The sequence below is a fragment of the Haemaphysalis longicornis genome, unplaced genomic scaffold (assembly GCF_048455015.1).
Source record: "Haemaphysalis longicornis isolate Haplotype H1 unplaced genomic scaffold, Haemaphysalis longicornis Haplotype H1 scaffold_4, whole genome shotgun sequence".
Lineage (NCBI taxonomy): Eukaryota > Metazoa > Arthropoda > Arachnida > Ixodida > Ixodidae > Haemaphysalis > Haemaphysalis longicornis.
The window spans coordinates 118,639,349-118,662,602 of NW_027526361.1; the positions used below are offsets into that span (position 1 = coordinate 118,639,349).

A 23,254-nucleotide genomic window follows, 5' to 3' on the forward strand; every position below is an offset into this window, starting at 1 on the left:
TGGTTGAGAGCATACAGAATACACTTGCGAGTGACGTAAGATTATTCTTGAGATGGAGGACATCGGGTGACCATGTCGATATTTCTCAAATCTCACCCCCAAGAAGTTGTAGTTCGGGACGTATGGCATTACGGCGCTTCCAACAGCAAGTCTGCAATGCGTAAGGTCACGCTTCGGAAAAGAGATCGAAGCACACTCCATATGCAGATGCCATCGGCATACAGGAGGTTTCTACAGATTGTCGCACCTAGAGCCACTAAATAAGCTACGCTTCATCTAGTGGCCCTAGTCGCACCCATTTCCCCACGCATACGGATATGTTAAACAGGGCAGCGCTTAGCACTCAACCCCGGGGAACATTTCGGGCCACCCTGTGTGGCAATGAATCGCTGCAGCGATGAATCGCCGCTGTCTGTAGACATGTACACATACCTACCGGAGAGGTAGCCCAATAACCACGCAAGCATACAGAAACTTCGCCCCCAACGCCAGAAAACTTCACCGCCTTGCGGAAGTACTCATGCGCCACGCATTCGTACGTCGATTTTATGTCAAGGAACGGAACAATTCTAATGTTCTGCCAACACTTAGCCGACGTCAAGCGCTCCTCACGAGCGCGCGCTCACGTGCGCTCGATATTTTCCTAGGTATCTTTTTTGGTAACGCTCGATGGCGGAACTAAAAGTCTATACAGCGCGGCTGTTAAAATTCGTTTCTATGTTACAACAAGGTCCTAGGGCCGCCATTTCTTGATATAGGACGGCTTATATCCCCACCCCTCGATGCCTTCCTAGCAATGCGTTTGTGTTTAGAGGTGAACCCGAATTAAAAGGATCGGTATAAGCTAGAGTGTCTCGAAGCTCGCCCCCCTGGAGATCCTGAGCTTCAAGGCACCCAAGTGCAACCTTGGTCTTTGTAAGCTGGCTTTTCCGGATTGTGTCTTGCGAAAAGAAGCATTGCCTTGTACGGAGGGAGTAGGGTTACAGCCCCACTTTATATTCCTCTCCCCCGCCGCCACCTATTCCCCAAATCCGGGTGACCGCAGCGCCAGCCGCGGCAGACGCGCACAACTCTGTGCCGACCGCCTTCATCACCTTCGAACGTGCCTTCGCAAAGGCGTCTAGCGTAACTTTATTAGAGCGCGTACCTACAAAATACTGCAACGATGGCAGAAAGAAATGTTCTAGAAGGTAGAAGCCTGCAAGACTGCGCTGATAGAATAACACCGCCTTCCTGCGGAGCCGTAGGTCGGCACACCCTGAAGGTTGCTTTGAAGGCTTTCCATTTCCTCGCCGATTCTCCTCTTTTGTACAGGTACGAAGTCATATTTACTGCGTTGGTTACTGCATTTTAAAAACAGATTAAGTGAGCGGATTACGAGCTGCTGTGAAATACGACCAGGTGATTATAACTGTTACAAGAAGTGGCGGCAGGAATTCACTGTGGATTCTCTCATCTCATCCTCACCGAACGCATCCATTCCATGGGGCATGGACGGTCGCCTTCGGCGCGGGGACTGTGCTACAATAAGTAGAAGACGTGGCGCGTACCTCCACACTGGATCCGAGAAGAAGAAGCAGTGCGCTGCTTGTAGCCGGTGTCGGTGCTGGCATGGCCACGGCCACCATCAAGTAAATAGAGCCTTTCACTATCAACCATCGTTCGCCTCATTTCTCCTGCCGCCACGTAACAGTAACGTTGGTTAGCAGGCTGTAAATACGCATACGTGCGCAGTATATTTGTTCACAACGAGGATGCTTAAACGCAGTTATGACAGTTTATCACCCAGCGGTTGCACTCTCTGGTACATATATTATATCACGTGGCCATCTCCGCATTTAATACAGACATGTGGTGCACTCTTTACGCGTCGATGTTCCTAAATGCTTCTTCAGCTATTGAGTATCATAACATATCTCTGGATTTCCTTGCAAAACTATGAAAGACTGTTGTCTAATCCAATGAACGGGTAAGAAACATATAAAGAACATCTGCTTCAATAAAAGTTGGACATAAGCAAAACGCGGACCAAATGTTCGCATTGGGACTACTTTTTTGTTCAGATTAAAGCAATTTGATTCAAATTGAAGGTAATAAAAGCGATACAACTACTTTCTAATAGTTGTCACGCCGGCGGCGTTATTGTAGAGTGAAAATTGTCACCGATTATGAATATTCTAAAATTCCAAAATTCTTATTGGGTATCCTGCTCACCCCTGCTACTCCCCCTTTCCGACCTCCTCATTCAAATAAAAGTTCTTTGATAGCCTTTTCCGAAAAGTTTCTTCTTTTCGCGGCCGGTTTTTATGAAGCTGGCGTTCTGGGTTGCACCAAGAAACCCGTTAAGTTTATTGGGGGAGGGGCCAACAGACAGAAAGCAATGTATTTTTTTCTATCCGTAAGGCTGGAGACGGTGATATTTGCCGTGCGGTGGTCCGGCAGAAACGAATAAAGAGACACGAAAAGAAGATGGCACAGTGTGCCTGCGATACACACCCTTGTAATATTTCGATTTCAGTAATCGAAGTCATGAATTGAAGATCAACATTGTATTTTCAGCTCTCCTTTCGAGATGCCGTATTCGATGGTGTGTTCCATTCATTAACGTCACCACTTCTCATAAAAATAAAATGTTTATACTATTACATAATGCCCCGAACCATGTTTGTTTAATTATGTTTTTTTTTTTTTTTTTTTTTGTCGCGGGTTCGATTCCCGGCCGCGGCGACCACTTTTCTGATGGAGGCGAAAAGCAAAAACGCCCGTGTGTACGAGATTTCGGCGCACGTTAAAGATCCCCAGGTGGTCAAAATTAATCCGGAGCCCTCCACTACGGCGCGCCTCATCGCCTACGTTGCGTCGGCGTGTTAAACGCTACAATCAATCATGTTTCGTTTTTACCGCCCGGCTGCGCCGGTCTGTGTTATCTGTGTGCCAAGTGAAGCACGTGTTCCATTCTGTATTTTTATGCCGCACGTGTTATCTCTTTTGATAGGGAGAGCGTTTCGAACTAACGTCAACAGACTATAATAATCTTTGATGTACAGTGTTCTAAAGGCAATTCGACGGTTCGAGAAACACTCGCGCCCAAAGATAAATTCCCGCCGTGCAGACGTCGCGGCATTCGATCCACCGACACTCGCCTGCGTACGTCACTTTGGTAACTGCTGCTTCGCCGCCTCTGTATTCTTTGGCACTTTGGTAACTCCTGCTTCGCCGCCTGCGTATTCTTTGAGTTAGGGGAGCACAATTTAGCTCCAAAAAACTTGTTTTTCCTTCAAGCCAATTGCGTAATATTTGCCTTCGTGACAAAATGCCAAATACAACATTCCAAGTAGGTCACTATGTAACGCCCATGTTGCTTAGTCAGTAGCTCGGCAGTCAACAACTGATTTCGACAAGTATGCTCACATCGCGCAACGTCTGATGTCGTATTTGCAAACAAAACATCCTCTTTAGGGCACTCGAAAACGATGAAGTACCGTTTTTTTGGGGGCCAAAACAAGCAGATCGTGACAAAGTTGTGCGGGACAGTCAGAAGACGCGTGAGTTATCCCCCGTTATGCGTTTCCGTTCTGGGCGTCACGCAAGTTTCGACCTTCTTCCCATACGCGAGTTCGGCCTAGAAAATCTGTCTTCGTTCTCCTGCACTCTGTGGCACAATTAATGTAGAATCGCGCAATTTATTTTAAGCATAAAAGGAGTTAGTAATATGATTGTATGAATTTACGCTACGCATATCGTGGAGTAGTGCGGTTCTTACTGAATGAACGAAAGCGTGGAAGTTGATATGATTGTATCTCATTCCGAGGGGAACACCGCGGAATATCCGAGTAATTGGTTCCAGGAACGATACTGTTTTCGAAACTTTGGTTTATTACATTGCAGTCCGTCACGCGAATGCATCTGGCCCGTCCGTAGAGGTCAGGTGACTGTTGTGACAGCGATATACTTTAGAGTGAGCCGCAGGGTATACATTCATGCTTGTCATAAGTCCCCTAAGCTAACCAAAGCAGAAAAAAGTCAAAATCCGGAGGTTCCAAACACTTTTCGTCCCCCAACTGGGCTATATCTCATGTGTTACACCCAATACACTGCCACGTGTAAATTCTGCGATCATCCATGGCCCTCACCTATATGATCTTCGGGTGCGCATATATCCCAGCACTCCCACCTTTATCCACTCCCCTTGCCCTCCCTAAGATGTGGCAGAACCAGACGACCAGCGCCGACTTGGTAGGCGCTGGTAGCCGCTGCAACTCCAAGTTTACAAGGCTGAGACCACGCGGTCATCTAACGGTCAGCTAGAAGGAGGGACTACTCCCACATCACCAGCCTCAAATGAGTTTTTTAGTAGCAACAGCTTCTGAATTTAACTACGGCTAAATGTTGGTCGACTTACTAGGAGCTGCTGACCTCACTTAAGCGGATATGCATCCCTTTGCGTGCGAGTTTGCACAGCTGGTCACAGGACCGAGCTACACTCTTTTGGCGATCGGCATGCAATATTCGTCCCCGTCTGTTTGTTGCTCCAAAGACAAAGAAGTAAACTAAAGTGCAGGAACTCCCGAGTCGCACTTGTTGAATAAATTCGTAAGCCGTTCTGATAAAAACTGAGCCCCTTTCAAGTGGTATGCAACGCTGGGAAGACGTTCTTTTCAGGTACAATATAGGCAGTCTGATGCCGAAGTAGGAAAGTCCTGGGGCCTTTTATTAGATACGTACATTAAACCCCACTCATTCGTATGGAGCGGTATATACTAATCCCCTTTGAAGTAGGCTTCTCTTCTGCACACGCATGCGTTGTTAAGCAGACGTGTTTATGTGCCATGCAAGCACTCTGATACCAAACTAAGAAGGCCGCGCGGACTGAATACCTCCAGTGATCCCCCCCTTTTTTTTTGTAAAGTTGGTTTCACTGCTATACAATGGTACCTTGGTGAGAAGACATTTTAGGGGCGTTACAATACGGGTATTACAATACGATCGCCCTAGCTCCTTTTTAAAGGGAAAGCTTTCTTAGTGACACCAATGGCGTTCTGTCAAAAACTGGTGCATTTCCCTATAGAGCCATTGGTCCACTGACAAGCTTTGATAACGTCGCTGGACAGACCGCGCGTGTCTAAAATGGGGCTTTCATTGTATCGAAACGTTACTTCAAAATCGCGAAAAACGTACGGTTCTTGATAAGACGATACACATCGATAACGAACGAGTAAAATAGTTTTCCGTATATTCTCGCGTATAACCCGCTCCTGCATATAATCCGCACGCCCATTTTCAGTCCTACAGAAAAGAAAAAAAAAACACCCTCGCATAGTACTCGTACATTTGATGCAGGAAAAGCTGCACCAAAGCTACTACTCAAGCAGCATATCACATACTACGTAGACAGACAAAGCGTATATTTAGAAAGTAGAAAACACTGACTGCAAGGTGAAAGTTACAATTCCCTCAGTGTCACTGCTCTCGCTAGAGCTATCAGTTGAGCCGCAGGCCTTGTCCAGGTATCTTTTGCGGAATCGCTGCCATGGAAGGCTTAGTCAGTGTTCCTGCGTAGGAGCTTCACGGCACAACTGGCATTGCCGTGAAGCTTCCCCATATAAAAAAAAAACGCGTATTATCGCTCCCGTACTTTTCCACTGAAATTTTCGCATTTTTGGTGCTGGTTATACGCGAGAAAATAAGGTACCTTAATCTCGTAAACCGCGTATGGGCATTTATTTAGATCGTTCGAGATGCGTTTACTTATTGAGCGAAAAATCGTCGTATGGGTTCGTTCTTCGTTTGCTATTCGGGTCTTTGAAGCTTCGATTATCGATTAGACACACTTTTAGCTTTCGCTGTTTTCCCAACTTTCTTTAAGAAGGGATGATAAATTTTATTATCAGTATTTTCGTATGCGGCGAAAGTGTGCCACATCGAGCGGTAAAACATACGGGTTTCCTAGTTAAGCCCACATAGAAATACCTAATTGTTCAAAAATCTTGTTCATCTCATCTAGCAGAGTAGTACCTTGAGTGGGTGGACCTCAGTGTTGCCTGCTGCGAAGCTTATAACTTAACCCCATGATTCTCGTCACTTAGTGTAGCAGTCCCCGAAGAAACCTTACGTGAAAGAGCAGTTAGTAAATCGCCCACGCCTAAAATGAAGCCTCGTAAAAGAACGTAGACTCCAAGGCACCCCATTTAGGCTCCACGCAGCGGAATTAAGAAGCGTGCAAAATGGATGACTGACCCGGGGCCGAATTCTCTAAAAAAGGGGCGTCGTTCTGAAGCGACCCTGTGGTGGCCTGCAAATGCATGCCACCACAGGGGCTGGGGCGTCGCCTTGAGGGGTGGTAAAACGGTGAAAGTCCCAGGGCGGAGCACTGTAACAAGGGCGCAACGCGACAAGCAATACAACAGGATGCAGTGCGCGTCGATCTGCGCCCTTGTTACTGCGCTCCGCCCTGGGACTTTCACCGTTTTACCACCCCTCAAGGCGACGCCCCAGCCCCTGTGGTGGCATGCATTTGCAGGCCACCACAGGGTCGCTTCAGAACGACGCCCCTTTTTCAGAGAATTTGGACCCGGGCTTCATAAACGGGGCACTTTATCGCAAGTGGAAGAAGTTGACATGACCTAAATGGCGGCGTCGATGTTCAAGCACGGAGATGGGGACGTTGATAATGACAATGATAAAGGATCCCTAGAAGTGAGCGTGCGAACATTAGGAATAAAAGGAAGCCCGGGGATGTCCGCTCGGAACTTTCCATATCTGCCGTGGACGGCTGCAGCGGTTGGGTGGTTCCGACGAATTTCATTTGCGCAAGCCCAAGGCCGCGACAGAATCGCGTCGTCGGCCTGCTCTAGACATTTGGGAAGACAATTCACAGCCATTTGCTTCAAAGCCGCTGCGAGGAACCCAAGGTTGTAAAGTCAGCTTTCCCGCATGGGTGATAATTCATCACGGCGACCTGCGAGCTTAGCCAAGGAATACAGTTTGTGGTTCCGAGCAATGCGGTTTCCGACGTGGCACTGCAAGTACCTAATACGAACGGGAGTGGCCGATCCAGGGCTCTTTCTGCAGCCTAACCGGCTCTCGGAGCAGCAGACGTGTGCGCAGAATCGCCTTTTGCCGCTAGTATGTTTCTATGCCTCCTAACATGTCCGTCCGAGCAATCCGGTTTCCGACGTGGCGCGAATAAAAAGAGTTTTAGGAGTCCGTCCGTTCCGTTCGTTACATTGCTACCGGGTAGACCGGGCCGGTCTGCGCCTGCGCGCGCGGAAGGGCGAGGAGGCGCGGACATGGCGAAGGCAGGCCATCGGAACTAGTCCCCCTACCGTGACGAATGCCGGAGTGCCCAAACGGGGCCCGGTCAACACGCTAGCTGCGTACGTGACGGAACGGACGGAAGCGCGGGGAAGCGGTTGGTGCGGCGGGTCTTCCGGCAGCCAAACCGGTTCTCGGAGAGGGAGACGCGTGCACAGACGCGTCTTTTGCGGCTAATGTGCTTTGCTCGTTAGGCCGAGGCGGCCGCGTTAAATTCAGCATTTCAATGCGGCGTCAAATATCTTCGCTATGTCGCGTTTTCGCGGCCGGGAGAAAACTAAACTCTGTACTATAAGTATTTAGAGCGAAGTTTGAATAAATACAAGCTATACGGTAGGACAAGCACTGGCTTGCAACCGCCCCGTCGTCTGTCCTTTTGTTTTTGTTTCCATTTGTGCTGTAGCATGTTAATGGGACTTAAGAACTGGCCCAACAGTGCACTCAGCTTGGTTTGAACGCTACTGACGTGCTATTACGAAATAAACGTGCTATAAACTTTCCTTTCTTTGATGTTGCAATTCCGAACTCATTATGAGGGTAATGAATTTCAATGCTATACTGAATTTTGGTAAGACAGCTCAATTGCATATTTGTACATCTACGGTCAGTTATTGATTTGAAATAGCCGTTCCAAACGCGTTCATTGAAAGCTATGCACCTCCCACTCAATGATTTTTTTTTCCCTTCTTTCCTCGCTTCTATCTTTCACTCTCCCTACGCCCGATGTCCTCACGATGAAGAAAACACACGTGCGTTTACTACACGTATTTCCAAGGACGAGGACGCGGGTTCTATTCCCGGCTTTAGCGGCCGCTTTTCTGATAGACGCGAAAAGCCAAAACGCCCGTGTGTACGACATTTCGGTGCACATTACAGATCTCCAAGCGGTCAAAATTCATCTGTAGCCCTCCACAATGGCGCGCCTCATCGTCCGTGTAGCGTCGGCGGGTTAAACCTCATAATCAATCAATTTACTACACATATTACGTGGCACTCTAACGAAGTTGCATCTGTGGCAAACAATGTGCACTCGAGGAAAATAGCAAGCCTTGGCCACCTCGCACACCGGTCCCCCTAAAATGACTGCCGATTAATCTGTAGATATGACAGGACGACACACAGCAGGAAAAAGAAATAACTTTAAAAAGGAAACACTAGGCCTTCTAAATTTTTCTGGGGGTTACGAAGATCGCAGCGGCCGTTTTTGTGATTGCCGCTTGTCGTCTTTTTTCTACAGAATCGACAGCTGGACTAGTTGGTATCCGTCCATCCTAAACAGCGCTTAACAACATTATGACGAGGAAGAGGGGACCCAAGACGGCGTTTGTCTTGGGTCCCCAACCAGCCTCGCGCGAAGTAGACATTTGGCCCCGTATTGAGTGAAGCCCAGCTTTGCCACGGTATCTCTCCACGCACGTATCGATCAGGAAGTTTGGCGCGCGGTAGCCACGATAAAAGCGTTGCATGCAATGCACTTGAAGTGCGACAACTAGATAAGCAGTCGTCGTTGTGTTACAAAGACGGTGGTGCAGTGCCTGAAAAGGGCGTTTTCTTTTATTGCGTGACATCAATTTAGCGTTGACGCTGTTTTCTAAAGAACCCCAGGAGGCTACATTAATACCTAGTTGCCCACTAGGTCGTGGCTCGCAGACCATGTACAGCTTCAGCGCGTGAAGGGCAAGTTTGAATCGACGTTGCTACGGTAGCCCCGGTTTACAGAACACGCATGGTACAGCTCACACGCGTATGGAACAAGTGTGGAACAAAAGAACACGAGAACAAGTGTGGAAACGCCGAGACCATTTATTCCGGCAGGTGAGTCACAAACCAGCAGCTTACAATTTTCTTGTTTGGCTTCTGTTTTCAGCCCTGCGCGCAAGCGTAGGGCGGTCGCAATGCAGAGCCTTCATTTTAGCTTTACGGACGCACGTCTACTCTGCTTAGAAAAGTCAAACCTCCCGGCGTCTCCGCTGCTTTTCGTGATGCAGATGGAAGACAAAAACAAAAATTGGATTCAATCCATGCTGCGAAAGTGGCTGGAGTGCGGAGTTGTAAACGACACCCACAACGATTACCCTTGCGGCATCACTTGAATTCACACACGTGGCTCTCTAAAAAGTGAAACCAGAGACTCTGCCCACCGTTACCTGGGATTCGGGGTGGGCGGCATCCTGAATGCACTGGCGTCAGCCACGGCCGGGCTAGAGCGGCGGACGCAACGTACTCCCGCCGCCGCCCGTCGGCAAGATGACGGGCTCTTGCTCAGCTTCTCTTCAAGCCCAGGATCGATCCCTGGCGGTGCCAGTAGTTTGTTTGTGTAGCCAGTAGCCAGTAATAGCCTGGGAGTTTTCTGCTGACGCGGACACGAAAATTTTCTTGGCTGGTTAGAGGTATACTGCTTCGCCGTAAAACACTCTGCCTCGAGAATTTGATGCAAGAGCCCAGGAGGTTAAATGCAACTTTCAAATTGACAGTTGAACTCTTACTTACAATTGAGTTGAAAGTTTGGAAAATGTGGATTTGATTATAGACAGAGGGAAGGCTTTAGGGAGTTCTGATGAGTGCGTTTGGATAGGATTTGAACCAAGGCCTCGGGAGTGCAAAACCAGCGCTCATCTCCCATCACCAGTATTGCACGGTGACTCTAGCTGATTGAGGGTGGACCTAATAAATGCGGTGTTGCCTTCTACTTATTAGTGACTGTTTTAAACATATGCTGAGGCGAAGATGAGTTAATTCAGAATGCTGATAACACAGGGCTGCTTTCGGTGAGAATTCAGGTATCGTAACTACCAAGCTTCGCTGTCCCTCAAAAAGCTGGTCTTTAATCAGTGCGTTATTCCAGTAATGACGTACGGGGCAGAAACTTGGGGTCTCACTCAACGACTCGAAAGGAAGCCTGGATCTGCACAGGTGGCTATGGAAAGGAGAATGCTAGTGGTCACGCTAAGGGATGGGAAACCAGCCGCGTGGATTAGGGAACAAACTAGGGAGGAGGACAGTCTCGTTCAAATTAAGCAAAGGAAATGGGCTTGGGTCGGTCCTATAATGCGTATGACGGACAAGAGGGGGACCATCCGTTTAACAAATTTGCTTTCAATAAACCGCAAATACAATAGGGGTCGGCCGAGGACAGGATGGCGAGACGAGTTGCGAAAATTTGGGGGAAAACATTGACTCAAATCGCACTCGATAGGCGTAGTTAAAGATCTTTGAGAGAGGGTTTCGTCCAGCAGTGGATACAACCAGGCTGATGATGATGATGATGATGAATAACGGAAGTAGCACATTGGCCAGCATCAAAGTTTGTTTCCGCTAAATTTCCATTTTGCTTGGCGATGTGAACGCGGGGATGCTCTGAGCGGAGAAGAAAAATGCCATGGGAACAGGCTGACGATAAAAAATTCTCGGAACACTTCTGTCTGCTTACGTACCCGCAGTGTCGCCCAGGGGTTAAAGCACTGTGCTGCTGAGCATCCCCAGATGGTCAAAATTAGCCCGTAGCCCTCCACAACGGCAACACATCTCAGTGCCCAGGTGATGTAGCTTTGGCTCGTTAAACCCCATAGTCTAAGTCCGCTTACGTGCTTTGAAGGAGAAATACCGGTGTACTCTTATGAAGGGTACCTTTTATATGCACGTCTCCACAGTAACCGCGCTATTTTAGCATCCTTAATCCGTCTCAATGCAACCTTACTAACCATTCGTATCAATCCCCAATCAATCTTTATTTAGTTTTAATTCTTCTTATTCCACCCAATTCGTCTTAATTCCCATTCGCTTACCCTAATCCATATCAACCCACTTTAATCTACGCTACTATTCAACCATGATTATTGACGGCGTTCATCGCTAACACCTGGCTGACATGCTTTGGTTCGCTTCTCGCCTTCCTTGGTTTGTCGTACCTTTTAGAAGCGTCGACGCCGGGGTCATTTGAGCACGGTCAAACTTCCAACGAGACGAACTAGGATTTCGCCTTAACAACGAAGGGACACATTCGCCAGCGAACACTATTACGATCACTACCTCATAAGAGTTGCTTACGTGTCCTCGTAATTGTTCAATCCATGCGGCGCTAAATAGATCGACCTAATGGGTCGCTGCGCAAGAGCGCCGGCCCCGGAAGCATCACTAAGAAGTAGGCGAGAAAGAGACAATACACTTTTTTTTTCATGAACGCAGCACCGGACAAGGAAGCGCCCAGGATATTACGCACGAGGACGGGGATGTCGCACCTGCGCTCCCGGCTTGGCCGCCACGACGGCGCCTGTAAATGTCCATGACCGCGTCGGGAGGGGGAACTTGTATTGTTTCTTGCGATAGGAGACCTAGTTCTTACTACTGTGAAACAATGTTTCTTTGAGTACTGCGCTTCTTTCCCAGAAATGTCGCCTCGCATCTCGCATTTTAATTTTTCCGAGCATTGCCTTATTTCATGGCCTGCTTTTAAGTCTTGGCGTAGAGTTAAGTGCACTATTTTTTATATTTTGATCTCACCTTTGTATCTTTATGGACACGACCATCAACTTAAGCATTGAGCTTTCACTCGGTCACAATACACTGTTTAACGTTGGTGAGTAAAAGGTAGCTTACACTTAGTAAATTGTCAGAGTAAGAGATAGTCGCACTCGGAGGTCCTCTTTTGTAGACGCTATGTAACGATCAGATAAGAAACCTCAATATGAAAATGTGTGTATCGGCAGTTCATGTGGGGCTTTCTGAGCTGTACTTCGTGTTAGGTATAAACCACAGTGATGCTAATTCTTATTTCAGGGGCGAAGCACCTTAGGACCTCGCTTTGTCCGGGGCTTGCCATCCGTGTACACAGTGTTGTGCATGCACGAGGAGCATTGAATTGTATTGGATTGGATTGAATTGTATTGACTTGGATTGAATTGGAATTGTAAATACTGGACATACGCGTTGTCACTCATTTTCATGCGTGAGTGGGCAATGATTTACGCTAAGAACGATCCCCAGTGCTTCGCCCACTCGTCATGATTCACTTCGTCGAGATGCGTGATTTTTTTTTATTTTTAACTCTGAGTAAGGAATCCTCGTCTTTTTCCTAAATATAATGAGGCCCAGGTCCCCAAAAAAAAATACAGCGCGCAGGGGTTTGTAACCAGAGCGGGCTGAGAGATACGCGGCCTTTACGGGCCACAATACCTTTGTACCCGCGAATGTGTGATGCGAGGTAATCAACAGAGGGCAGTCCTGGTCTGGCAACCATGGTAGCCCCGCAAAAAAGTGTCGGGAAAATTTGCGGGTACGCCAGCCGAAATGCTACCGTATTACGCCAACGAAATTTATTACGCCAATGTTCACCGAAAACTATAACAGGAAATTTAGTATACTTCAGTGAAACAGTCGTGTGAGAGAGAGAACAACTTTATTAGGAGGATGTGTTAAAAGATCGCGTGAAAGTTGTTCCCAAATCTCAGGAATTCATGTGCCGTCTTGACCGCGGCTGCCCTCTCGACGAGGGTGAGCTAGTTAGGGAAGGTGGGGCTAGCCAGCAGTGTCTTTCACTGCTCCTGGGGGATGGGGTAGGGGGCAGGAAGGAATAGTATCAAGATAATCCAGCGCTATGAGCGTAGCAGAAGAGCATTCCCACACCCGCATCCAAACATCACACATCACCAGCAAACGACTCTCAACTTCTTTGATCAAATACACATATATCATAATACAGATTCGTGGCTTCTCGATATAGACTTCCGATTGCTCTGCGGGATGGAAAGCAATGACGCCGAAAAATGGAGAGCGAAGAAAGAGGATCAAAGGCAGTGTAGCAGTGCTTTGAAAAAAAAAAGCGTGCTGTGGTTTTGTGTTTTCACCCCGGTTTTCTTTTTTTGTTTGTTTACATGCCATCACACGGCACATGGATTTTTCCAGCCACTCAATGTAAAGAATGAGGCGATTTTTCGACTCGCAAGGCTTTGGCTTTAAAAACATTCTCGTTGCGAAGAATAAGAACATTCGACCCTATTTCAAGAGTTTAAAAGTGCTGTTACGATTCAGCGTGCCGCTACCCTGTGCGCGCGTGATACAAGTTTGGTGCGGTGCGGGGAAGTTACATGTGCTGCAGAAAAGCCCGCCATCCGCGCAAGCGGGGACGTGTTGAGACCTGAATCTACGAGCGGACGCCGCCTGAGGAGATCTCCCTTTTCCCCCTCTCTCAGACTCAACCTGGGCCGGCTATCTCGAGACCGCGAAGGAGCGTTCTTGTGTGTCGGAGCTTTGTTCGGGCTGTGTGCAAAGCACTGAGAAGCTTTTGACGCTTCTGTGACCTTTCAATTACCTTTCTATAACCTTTCAGCGCCTTCAATGACCTATGTCAGACCACCTCGAACTTCCGTAAGTAGCGCTGCTCTGTCCGAGTCATGATGTAAGATCATCCGCAAAGGTTCTCTTACTGTATCGTCACTATTAATCTCTCGCCATGCAGTAAAACCAGTTAAGCTTTGACCTCGGCTCTTTGTCGTCAAGACCGAGGCATCTCTTCATCCCGCCGCTCATTCACCACGCTGCCACTACATGACGGAGGCGACGAAACTCTGTGTGGGGACGCCTTCACCAATTTAACAAGACTTGCTGGGCATTGCAAACCCTCCGAATTTTTTCCACCAAGTTGAAATTTCACAAACATAGAAATGTAATTTAGCGACGGAAGAGGACTTTGAGAGACAAAAAGCCTCTGCAAGTGCTCCGACAGCAAAAAATTAACTTTATTTTCTGTCACTTCATCATTTGCAGTGTAACAGGTTGAGATATCAGTGAATGTAGGCTACAAAAATGTTAAGCGCGTACCATCTGCATCGATTGTTGATGGGTATTTTTACCTCCTCAAAACACTCTGAAACCTAAAATCGTCTAGCAATTATTCTCACAATCCCGTTGTATAGCCAAATAAAACTCCCGATAAACGGTATGTATTTTCTCGTCCTTTCGGGAGCACGAAGGCGCCCTAAAAGCGTATTCCGTTTATTGAGACTAAACTGTGCATTTTTTGCAGACTGAAACAATGGCTGATGTCAGCGACAGCAATGCTGCGCTATAGCGAGATCCAGTGTGCAAGAAAAGCGGGAGCTGCTTGCACATTGTTCTGGGCATATTGAGTATCACAAAGCATGGAGTATCGCGCTGATGACGGAGGCGCTTTCTCCGTTCTTATTTTAAGTGAAGCTGACTACTGCAGGCAGAAAACCAGAAAACGTCTGGTCCCCGTGACCTTCAAGCTAAACCAAGGTTAAGCAAGCACCTCGCGCGTTTTCGCGGCGCCCACTGTAATGACGCCGACAGCGCTTCGGTCGCCGGCCGAAGAAAACAAATGTTTCATGGCCCTGCAAGAGCAGCACGTCTCCTTTGTCGGCGCAGAGAAATGCTTTGAAAAGCACTTTGGGAGTGACGTATTCGGAACGTCATGCAATTAAAGCTTCGCTTCACGTCAGCTCCCGTGTATGCGTGGGAATTGTGAATTTTTTTATTGATAAGTCTAGCTTTCGGGCACATCACCTTACTATTATAATAACTTTTTGCAAAATTCCCGCGAGTTCTTCGACATATTCTTTCGGGGATAATATCGAAGATAAACGTTCTATTGATTGTCATAGTGTCCCTAGATAAGATACAGAGTAGCGTCACTGAGGCGCGCAAGTGAGTAACGGCGGTCATTTTGGTGTTTATCAGTGTGGCCAGATTGCCGCTTCTGCGGCCTCACCGCTAATTTGGACGTGGTCATTTGTAAACAACACTGCGGAAGACGCAGCAACACGGCATCTTCCGATACACTTCTGTAGCTAAAATGCTGCGAAGCGCGTTATCTTTGATTCGCATTGGAACGACGCCAGTCGCGCGTAGCCGCACAGCATGGAGGACAAGCTGAGACTGCCACAGTTGACCGACATTAAAACGCATAAACCACAAAATGGCGGCGCCGATGAACCGTCGCAGTTTAAACAAGTGTCACGTGATGTGACCTGAGAAATGATCACGGCGGCGGCAAGGAAGAATGGGAGAAAAGAGTGCCGATACCCTGATCTAGTGACACCAGGTTGCCAGTATGACGCAGGCCTACGGCATGTGGCTCTATCATGTTCCCAATAAACGTTATAACTGCCATAGGGCGTAGCTCTGCGAGCAGATGCTTTTCTTAATAATTTACACAAAGGTTTAAAGCCGTAAGTATTGAAGGCAAAAGATTGCGTCATCCGAAATAGCCAGTTTGTGAAAAAGTTCTGCAAGGGTCTCCACATCTCCACCGTTCGCGGCGAAATTGCAGGGAAAGTCATCGTGTATGCTAGGTTCTCATTGCGTGTAGATCGAGGCAGTCTGGCTTACATATCGTGCATTACGCTTCATAACTACGCAACGTTGAAAATATCAAGCAATTTCCATCGTTTAGATAAATCTTCTAATAAAGCAAGCGCCACAGGCGTTGATGTCCCCCGGAAGTAACGAGATATACTCTCGATACCTCCTTTAATGGAAGTGCTTTTTATTTGATTGCCTTTAAAAGGTAACTGTTTTTTTTCTATTTTCACCGAAGCACGCGGGCAGCGTGGCCGTGACGGCCAATCGCGCAGTTTAACTAGCACGCGCTTGGTTGGCTGCCATATGCGCACTCTCACTTGTCCCCTTAGACGTAGAAGGGAATATAGAATCGAAGTATCGAGTAAAAAGCATCCGGAACACGCAGGGTTACGTGGGATGCTCAGCATTCTTTAAGAATGACAAGGCGAAAGCCTATATGTAGAACCTTCGGTTGATATACTGTTGAACTATGCGTTGAACTTTGCCGCCACCCCCTTCCTGCAGTTGACCAGCCCGCTGGACAGCACCCTCTGGAGCTCATTCCGCTCGTTCGCCATCGCCAGCTGCTTCTGTTCGCCGCTTCGGTACCTTGACCTCTCAAGGCGGCTCGTATTGCACCAATACGGTGTTGATTGCACGCGCGGCAGCGGCCCTTCTCTCCACGCGCGTTCCTTCACCCGTTCTCGGAAACCTCCTCCGACACTCCTCCGGAGCGCTTATGGTCACTAGATGCAACGGGTCATTAGATCCAACGAGTCAGGAGATCCACTAGGTCACGTGATGCCCGAGTCAGAAGATCCAATGAGTCAAGAGATCCAACCGAGTCACTAGATCCAACGCGTCAATTGATCCAACGAGTCAAGAAATCCATCCGAGTCCCTAGATCCAACGCGTCACTAGATCCAACGAGCCATTACATCCAAAGGGAGGAACCGCGCGTGCTTGTATTTCCGTCAGTAGATCCAACCGAGTCACTAGATCCAACGCGTCACTTGATCCACCGAGTCAGTAGATCCACGAATGGATGTAATGACTCGTTGGATCTACTGACGCGTTGGATCTGGTGACTCGGAATCCTCCGGAGCTCCTGTTTTCCTTTCCAGAAGCGCGATCTCCTGCTGCTACATTCAGTACCTCACGACTTAGTGTGTCTCACAACGTGTTACATTAAGCATAGAGACCCAAGGCCTTCGCCTTTAAAAATTTCCCTTAGATTCCAAAAGTCGTCAACTAATCTGCAAGCATTCACACGCCGTTTCTGATTATTATGACCATTTTCTCCTCCGACCAATATCTACGTTTTCACTATCATAACTAATTATGTTACCTTCGTCCCTTAATAACTCTTGTATAAAAACAGGGTCCTATGCGGTTTGTGCTTTTTTTATTTTGATTTCTTCGTGCGGAAGCGGAATAAGATATGCATTTTTTTTTCATTTGCTTGCTCATTTTTAACTGTTTTATAGCGTAATATATTGTACTTTCGTTTTAGTTCCTTCGACCGATTATTTTGTTTGTTCATTTTGAATATTTTTAGTGTAATATGTTTCGTATTTTCGTTCATTTTCGATTTCCTTCGACAAATTATGCTATTATAAGGAATTAATGCGCTAACTTCGCCAGTTGCGCATTTTTCTGCAGATACTGGTCATTGCACAGTTGGTGCCGCGGCGTACGCGGCAAAGAAGGCTTGTGCTTTTATAAGCTGTGGTGCAAGAAAAAGCAAGAAATTAAGCCCCATTTTAACTAAAACGTGTGCAGCTGCAGCGTGCTGATTGCGGCCAGCCGCACAATTGGTAATTCCACAGAAGACAGGCACCCAGAGATGACGCATAGAGAAGCGTCGGTCCACTCGCCGACACTCGATTGTGGTGATCATTTCTACTTGTAAGGTGCAAAGACAAGCAGCAGCTGTTTGCTCGCGTGCGGAACTGCTATTTTTATGTGAGGCCATTGAACAATTCCCTTAACAATTCCCTCATACCTCTTAGCACAACGGCAAGAGCAATATCCAAAGTGCAGCCGCGTTAGCATTTTCCGATTTTCCGCGAAAAAAATACAAAAATAAGCATGACGCCATAGTGACTAAAACTGTCGTTCCCGCGTTCAGCAGCTAAATTCAGTGTTTCCAAATTAGTACCCTTCATAGCAACGCACAAAATAAAATTTACAATGTCCGCCACTAAGGCCGAAGTAGCCGAAAAAAATATTATTTAGGAATCCTGCAAATGCGTATTCGTCCTTAATGGGGCAATAAAAGTGAGGATTTGGTAGCACGTCTTCAAAAGATGGGCGCAGCAAAAATCCTGGCGTGTAATGCGAAGAGTTACAACTTCAATGACAAAGCGACATGCCGTAGTTTAGCCGTTATAAACGATATGACCGTCTCCCAACACGAAGCCCAAAAATAGAACAGAGGCTACTAACAATCGGGAACTCCAAAACTAGGCTCACGCGGTGTACTATACCAAGCGAAGTTACTAACCTCGTGCCGTACCGCGCAATTTTATAGACAGTGCGTTTCCAAATGCGCCAGCATGGAATATTTCCCTACTACCACGCTGTGACCATATTCGACTGTAAAGCTCCGAATACAGAGCACCACGAGCCCGAACGGACAGAAGCGTGCGCAAGTTTCTGTTGCTTTGAAAACGGCGGTAACGATGATGACGTGGCATCTCATGCGACGGGTTCGCACACCTGGCAGCACAAACGAAAAAACGTGTTCACTCACTCACTCACTCACTCACTCACTCACTCACTCACTCACTCACTCACTCACTCACTCACTCACTCACTCACTCACTCACTACTACTACTACGCTATCCCATTGCACCGAAAGCGTACCATTCACACTCAACTGTTTTACATACTTTTTCGCTGGAAAAGATGTAAATCTCTCGTCCCATGGCACACACATTTAAAACGTGTTCTGTCTAAAAAGGGGGGTTAGGAAAAAAAGGGTGTTGTTGTGAACCCCTTAAAATAAGGCTGTAAGATTTCTTAAGACCCTAAAATAAAGGTGTGGGTGTCGTAGCTACGCGTGACAATGTGGATCGGCTGAGCGCTCAGCATGATATAGAGACACATTCAACACGCACAAGTCACACTTCGACCACAAATGAATTGAGCAAGCAAACCAACGGGATGCATGGGGAGAATCAGCACATACATACTTAGAAATTCATCTGTTCTTTTTGTTTTTTAACCAGCAAAGGAAAGTCCTCTGATAGAGTCGGTGGGCTTACCGCAAAAATTCGATATTGGTGCGCTAACATTGGTATTATGCCTTTTAGTGCGAGCACATACAAGACAGCATGCGGATTTGCAAAAACGTTTTAATGGTGATGTGGTTATTGTGTTCAATAGTTATTAGAATGTTATTAAATACCCAAACCCCTATTCCATACCTTTTCAACACCCACCAAGAAGGGTGTTCATTATTTCGACACCCTTTTCCCCTCAATGGTGTAAAGCTACAAATTAGGGCGCTTGAATTAAGAAAAAGGGCCTGAAAGACCAACTTTGGAGGTACAGTCGACTCTCGATTAATGGAACTTCAAGGGACCGAAAAAATTAGTTCCGTTTAACAGGAGTTCCGTTTACTGAGACAAATGTGTGAAAGTGCAAATTTATGTGTGTACGCACTTTTATTACCATTTCCTGGAACTCTAAGCACTATAAGGTGACTGTAGCCAATATTTTTTTTTTAGCAGGCAAGAAAACTACAATATGTTAGGCACAAAATTCACACACTTGATTTTGCAACAGAGAGTCGCTGTGCCGTACAATATGCATCAATTATTTTTGTTTGAGTCCTTGCAACTGCATCTTTACGGCGTCCAGAGGCCTCAACCTCGCGAGTGCTTACGAGCTATACCGAATTTAGAAGACGGCAACGCGGTAATGAAGTGCCACGATGGCACGGGCGCGGTGGCAGGAGCTGAGCCCGGTAACCTCGGCGTCTTGAATAGAGATCGAACGATTGGAACAAGAACTGCGATATTGAATTTGTTAAGCTAATAAGGCTAACCACGAACGACACGAGGCTTACGAAGCCGACGAAGCTAAAAAATACATTGAGAAGAAAAAAAAAAAAAACAAAGACGAAACAGCCGGAACCGTAAAAAGCTGATTCTCATGCCAATGGGTTTCAAGTTCCATTTCTGGTTCCGTTACCGGGTGACGCGAAAATTTTAGTTCCGATTACCGAGAGTTTCTCTACGTTATCTGAATACGAAACCAACCAACTTACAGGCTACTGTTCCGTTTAAGCGGCCATTTCGTTCAAGCGATTTCCATTTAACGAGATTCTTGTAGTTTGTACCCATTTACACTTTTGGATTGAACATTTTCTACGAGCGGTGGATGTTTTGTACCTCACGGTGTTTAAAACAATACGAATTGGCATAATTTATTTCCAGCGGAGATGTTTAAGCTTGAGTTAATCTCGGTGCCGTTAGCAAAAAATACCAAGAAAAAAAAGCTCCGCCGCCTGTAATGGTTGCACCATCGCAGACAGGGTATTATAACAGTGTTGCCAGCTTTCGAGCCTGTTCGAGCGTGGGCACAACGGGCGCACCTCTTACTATACCATTTTAAAAGTGATAGTCTTTCTTTGGCTACTAAAATGCAAACTAAAATTAGTTAAGCTAGCACTAGTCGTGCAAGGTTGGAGAAACAGCGCAGCAGTGGGTCGACATAGTTTGTTTCCCCCTTGGATCCGCTGTCACTGTGCGGGACACGCTAGAACAATCTTGTAACATCCCCCTAAACTTGGCCTCACCCCTCAGCCCTTAGCCTACCCTAAAGCAAGAACATCGCAAAACCTAACAAAGCTTAGCAACACCGGAAGAAGCTACGTAGGTTCCTAACTGCGCTGTGTTTTTTTTTCTTTTTTTTTTTGCAACTGAACACCTATTTCACACCATTCCAACACACTGCAGAAAACCAAGGGCGTTGCAGTCGGTCAACACCCTTTCTGATCCACAAGAAGGGCGTAAAGCTACAAACCAGGGCCTTGGAACCTAGTGAAAAAAAGGGCGTAATGACTTCAGAACAACCTTATTTCACTTATACTACACCTTTCACTTATACTACACCAATCAGGGGGGTGTAAAAACGTTTGGTGTGTTCGCCACACCAATGACGCCAATAGCGGGGCTCAATGATGTATACCAGCACAGGTATACATCTATACAGCACAGTATACCTCTACGCTAGTCAGTACGCCACCGGCATGCGCACAATAACCTGTGGGGCACAAAATGCGAGGAACACAAGACTGGCAAGTTCTACTCAGAGAGTTGGCGTAGCAATGATGAAGGAACTACAGTGTGCGAGCTAACAACGAAGCGAAATATGAACAAAAAGCAGCGCTAGCAATTTCGCCTTCATAACTGGTCGACAACCCTGCTCGGACGGAGCGAAAAAGCAAAATGCGGGAGCCCGGGTCTGAATTTCAAATAGCGCTTTCAATTTCAAAACCGTAATGGTGTATGACCAGCGCGTATTTTGCCCTTCCCGGTAAGAAGACGTGAAGTATCTGTTTCAGAAACTACACGCAACAGTAGTGATTCGTACTCCTCGATCTGAGCAGGCGAATGAAGACTGGGACCTAACGTACGAGACTTGTTAAATTCAGGAGGAGCCAGGGGACAAAACGAGGGGCGCAGTCGGCGAGTCATAATGACATATATTATACCCGGTCCTTGTAAAGGAGAGCTACTTCGTTCTCTTCACGTTGCGGAAGGTACGCCCACTCGCGTTTAGGAATCAATGCAACATCCATGCAACAGAACGCAACGCACAAACTTTGGTGCAATTTGCAATGCATGCTGCTCCCCCTCGCATTGTTGCCATGACAATTATAACGCCTTCAAGGCCAACATGGGAACAAAGGGGGGGGGGGGGGGGCGTTGTTTTGGCAATAATAACGCAATAATGCTTCCCCAGGCTCACCAGGGGAGAGCGTGGCGCTAGTACCGGAATAAGCCCGGACGATGGGTTGAAAGCTAAGAGACCGCGTCCTGGTTTAACGCACCGGAGCTGCATCTATGCTATGAGAGGCACCGTATTGACGATGAGAGGCGCCGTATTGACCGGGGGATCTTTAACGTGCGCCGAAATCTAAACATGCAGGCGTTTTCTCCTTTCGCCTCCATATGAATAGCAGCAGCAGAACGCCTTAGCCACTGATCCACCGCAGCGGGTGATAATAAAAAGAGCGCCGCCGTATAACGACAAATGACAAATACTGATACGTTTAGGACCCCAAAAACTCGCAAAGCGGCTTCTTTTATGCCACTACAAGCCACTCGCCCATCTGACCCGTTTCGCCATTTTAATAAGCGAATAAGCGAAAAATTACGATGCCTTTTCCAGCGAGTACAGGCGCTCAGAATTCACTCTTTAAAGCAGCCTATATATTCACAGATGTAGCAAGAAAACAAATGATATAAACCTGGAACTACGACACCGTACAGCAGCTCTTCCTGATATTTCCGTCATTGCGGGCAGCGGCGGTAAAGTGCATCTGCTTTGCTGTGAGTACATTACCCACACAAATTCCCGCACGAAACGTTATGAGCTCGAAACACCACTCGCCGCGAGTATGCACAGCAGTCGCTCCATATATGAGTCTTTACATGGGAAAGTATCAGTGAATTATGGCGTCAGACGTCCATCCAAATCGTATTGGTAAATCAACACGCCAGGGGGGAGTTAATTCCCCGCGGCCCCATAGCAGGAGTTCTGTGACAATGGCACATTTTTGAAGCTAAGTGCCACCGCGCAGTTAACAATTGGCTGTGCGCACGACTGGATACCGCAAGCGGCAACCATTAGTGAGCGAGTGGCTCCTGCGCCGTAAAGAAGCTGAGCACCGGCGGCCGCGCCGGGAGCGGCCGCTCAGCTGATCGGCAGCCGACCAAACCCGCAGCCTCTCACGCAGTCGCCGCTGGGTCGTCTCGGGCTAAGTGACACATCTTGCGGCGCGTTCGCCGAGAATCAAAGTGAGGCCGGGCCTCCTTCAGTGAGCGTTGCACGGGACCGAACGGCTTTGAGCCGTGGTCGGCAATACAGCTACATCAAAGTTTAACCAATCGAAACCAAGATTCAACCAGACTAAGCCAAGCTTTTTAAGTGCGAATGCACTTCTTAAGCGACCCTTAACCTGCGTCCACCGGCGATGTCCGCATAGCATACCCACGTGGGGGATTGGCCAGGAATCTCCTCGTCTTCCTTGGCAACGGGGGGAGATGGGCGCGCGCTGCCTGGCCGCTGACATGGCACATACCCACGTGGGGGATTGGCCAGGAATCGGGCGTGAGAAGGGCTAATGCACCCGCTTAAAGCAGTACTGACACGAAATTTCAAAGCTGAGATCCGCTCTAGGAATCAAGTACAACGACAACACAAATAGGTGTCTGTGAATAAATGCATCTTTCTTTCTTTGTAGTTGTGTGTGTGTGTGTGATCTCTCTTTCGCGAACATTACCGAACCGCGCAAATTCACCTCGTGCATTCGCACTTTCACATTCTTCCCCTCGGGGAAATGCGGGGAATTTTTGCTTTGCACATCCAAGGTTAGATGAGCTAAGCCGAAACCATTTTTTCTCC

General features: G+C 47.4%; 1 protein-coding gene across 1 annotated transcript in view; it reads left to right on the top strand.

Annotated features, from left to right (window-relative positions):
• LOC144179324 (alpha-mannosidase 2x-like) overlaps window positions 1-23,254 on the top strand; it is a 203,510-nt gene that overhangs the window by 20,406 nt on the left and 159,850 nt on the right. The window lies entirely within an intron of this gene.